Source organism: Dipodomys ordii, unplaced genomic scaffold, assembly GCF_000151885.1.
Source record: "Dipodomys ordii isolate 6190 unplaced genomic scaffold, Dord_2.0 Scaffold63, whole genome shotgun sequence".
Taxonomy (NCBI): Eukaryota; Metazoa; Chordata; class Mammalia; order Rodentia; family Heteromyidae; genus Dipodomys; species Dipodomys ordii.
The window spans coordinates 9,284,411-9,288,195 of record NW_012267279.1 but is presented as its reverse complement, the minus strand read 5'-3'; positions in this window follow the sequence as shown (position 1 = coordinate 9,288,195).

The following is a 3,785-nucleotide window of genomic DNA, read 5'->3' as shown; positions in this document are numbered from 1 at the left end:
TTTCATGGACCCCTCTTCAAACCTGAGAGCCAGACCACTAAATCATCCCTTTGAGAGCCTGCCACCATTAGAAATCAGTGGCAAGATTTATTCCAGACTCCCTACCATGGGTTCTGTCTATTTCCTACCCTGGAAAATAAGTCTAGTTGTCAATCAATTTCTGCCTGAATCTTCTTGGGGTCCATCCTCCAATTTAAACATCAGCCCCATGGAGTCTGCCCTTCCTACTAGGCCCTACTCAGGCCACTACTTCTAGGCAGCTTTGGGCTGGATCCTGAAGATACATTAATTGTAATTTAATTATACATTAATTGTATCTTCACAGCTGTGAGTTTCTTGAAGGCAGGAAATAGGTCTTGTTCCTCTTTGAATCACCAAACTTCCTAATGCCTGGAAGAATCAAATGTAGGAAAGAAGGATTTGGTAAGACAATGTCTTCCATTATCTTTACCTTCATCCCTAAATAATTTTTGTTTGAAATAGATTAAGGAGTTAGTCATTCTTTTAGCCAATCCTGGTCTCTCAAAGCCCTGGGACATCTATACAAAGTTGAGTGCAAAGTAACTTAGCCAAAATTCAGAATGTTTGTATTATTTTCCCAAGAGGGCCTTAGTTGAGGCCAGGAGTGTAGCAGAACTGAGAGAAGGAAGTTCAGAGGAAGACCTCAAGGCTGTCAGAACCAATCACTGTCAGTTTGCGCCTGAAAACCAGTCTCCCAGGAAACAATCCATAAAGCTGGCTTCGTTTCATCCAATAGTTGCCCAGTCAAGACTGATTAATTTATAGAACATAATCTAATTATATTTTTAATGAACTTTCTAAGACATGTTCAAACAGTCCAGTTTGCCTTCTCTTCAGGTATTATATTTGTAATGTTCTATTTTAAAATGTTGGTTAATTAATTAACTTCTCTTCTACATCTTTGGCAAGACTAGAACCCATACACAACACAAAAAAATCATTTTGTATAATTGTCTTTGAAGTTAGACAGATGTAGGACTCAAATAGAAGATCCACCGATCTTAACTGGTCATGTGACCCTGAGCTACTCAGCCTTTCTGAGCTTTCATTGCTTCATGATTCCCATCATCATGAACATCCAAGAACTATAAAGTTCCCAGCAGAGCAACTTCCCAGAGGAACGTTAATCTTTACGCAAAATCCATTTCCATTAGTAATATAAATATAGTACATTTTAGCTGTCGCTAATTGCAGTGTTACCTACAAGGAAGTAAAACTCTCTTGAGGAAGGTGAATTATTTCTTTCCCACAGACAAACAGGAGGCTGAGATATTGAACAATCTTGCAGGCTTGGGTCCCCCAGAAATGCACCATTAGGCAGCATTTCCAGAAGGTTTCAGCATCCAGAGGTGCTGGCAGAGTGGTAGGGTCTGAGCCAAAGGCAGCTGGAGGGAGACCATGGGAACCAAATGAAAGTGAGAGAAGGAGATTAAGGTAATTGAAGAACCCACAAGGAAGTCAGCAACTTTGTTTTATTGAGTGCTAGAGGCTTCATATATCCTGTGGCCAAGTATCCATAAAGGCACCATCAAGGTCTGGATCTCTTTACTTGCTTTCTCCAACTCAGTGTTGGGCTGCTAAATGTTTAACAATCTGTGTGCGTGGGGTAGTGTATTTGCATATAAATTTTATTAATATAGACGGCATTAATATGATGTTGGCATCTTACAAGCAGTAATATACAATAGTCTTGATTATAAATCCCATAACTAATGAATCAATAGACTTCAGAGAGCTTTCACTGAGTTTAGATTAACCAACCCAAGTTTAGCTGATAAACAAGTGTAGCTCCAACATGAATGTTGACTGGCATTAGCTGTACAGTAACGTGACTATTATAGGACTAGAATATTTCCTCAAAGTTGTAGGTTAATTTCACAAGGTGGGAACAACAGATATGATATATGTGTAAGTTTAATTTTCATTCTTAACATTTTTGCATTCCTTTAACTCTAGAGCATTAACAAAACAACAAACTAATATTGCTCTTGGGGCTGGGAAGGTGGCTCAGTGGTAGAGAGCTTGCCTTGCATGCCTGAGGCCCTGGGTTTGATTCCTCAGCACCACATAAGAAAAAGAAAAAAGCCAGAAGTGGCTCTGTGGCTCAAGTGGTAGAGCGCTAGCCTTGAGCTGAAAAGCTGAGGGACAGCCCAGGCCCAGAGTTCAGGCCCCACGACCGGACCCAAAAAAAATAAAATAAAATAAAAAACTAATATTGCTTTTGTAGCTTTTGCCAAGTTCCATGTATAAAGACTTCCACCATGGCCAATTTTCAAAATACCAATATAAAATCACTATGGGAAGAATCTGAAACATGGTTTGGTAATACAGCATTCCATAGCATGTCCACCCAGTAGAGTGTATGTACAAAACCTCAGAAACACAATGAACTGTAAGCATGTGGTAAAAGAACTAAGAAATGATGGTTTCATAGTTATTCCCTTTATGAAGCATAATTTATTAATTATAAATTTATACAAATTAATTTGGCGATGTGTAAAAATTGCTTCACAAAATCCTGAAATTTTAATAATTGATTCCTGTTGAGTCTATGTGAGCTGCCTGTAATAAATCACTGTCCCAATCCAGCCTTCTCCCAAGACACCCCACTCCCACCCCCAGGCTGAGTCATGTAGAAGGATCTAACACAGTCAAGTGGTTGGGGGCGGGGAACGGGAAGGAGAAATAACAGTATCTACCTCACAGTCACAGTCAGAGGCACTGGGAGTTAAAATCAGCACAAAAACCCAGGAGGCTTACATGTGTAACCTTCTAAACACCCAAATAGTGATAGAACCTTTTAGATACCCAGCACTTTTCTAGGCACTTGCTAGTCATTAATCTCCTTAATAGGTAGTTACTAACTTTAATCTCTATTTTACATATAAGGAAATTGAGGCACTGGAAAGTTAAATATTTGCCCAAAGTTTCACAATTAACAGATGGCATAGCCAGAATGCAAACACACCAAGAAGGAATTCTCAGCCATGTGTCGGTGGCTCATGCCTGTAATCCTAGCTCCTCAGGAGGCTCAGATCTGAGGATCGCGGTTCGAAGCCAGACCAGGTAAGGAAAGTCTGTGAGACTCTTACCTCTAACTAACCACAAAAAACTGGAAGAGGGCTGTGACTCAAGTAGTAGAGCACTCACCTTTAGCTGAATAGCTCAGGAACAGCACCCAGGCCTGGAGTTCAAGCCCTACTACTGACCAAAAAAAAAAAAAAAATCCTCTGTTTTCGGTTTATAGAAGGAGGAGGAGGAGGAAGAGGAATCTAGGCACTGGTAGTTCATGCCTGTAATTCTAGCTACTCCAATTCAAAGCTAGCTCAGGCAAAAAAAAAGTCCCTAAGACCCCTCCTCTGGGCTGGGAATGTGGCTTAGTGGTAGAGTGCTTGCCTAGCATGCATGAAGCCATGGATTCAATTCCTCAGTAACACATAAGAAAAAGGGCCAGAAGTGGTGCTGTGGCTTAAGTGGGAGAGTGCTAGCCTTGAGCACAGAGAGGCTCAGGGCCAATGCCCAGGCCCTGATTCCAAGCCTCAGGATTGGCAAAAAAAAAAAGACTCCACCTCCAATTAACCAGTGAAAAGCCTGGCTGAAGACATGGCCCAAATGGGAGAGTACCAGTCCCATGAACAAGAAAGGCAAGAAGAAGAAGAAGAAGAAGAAGAAGAAGAAGAAGAAGAAGAAGAAGAAGAAGAAGAAGAAGAAGAAGAAGAAGAAGAAGAGGAAGAGGAAGAGGAAGAGGAAGAGGAAGAGGAAGA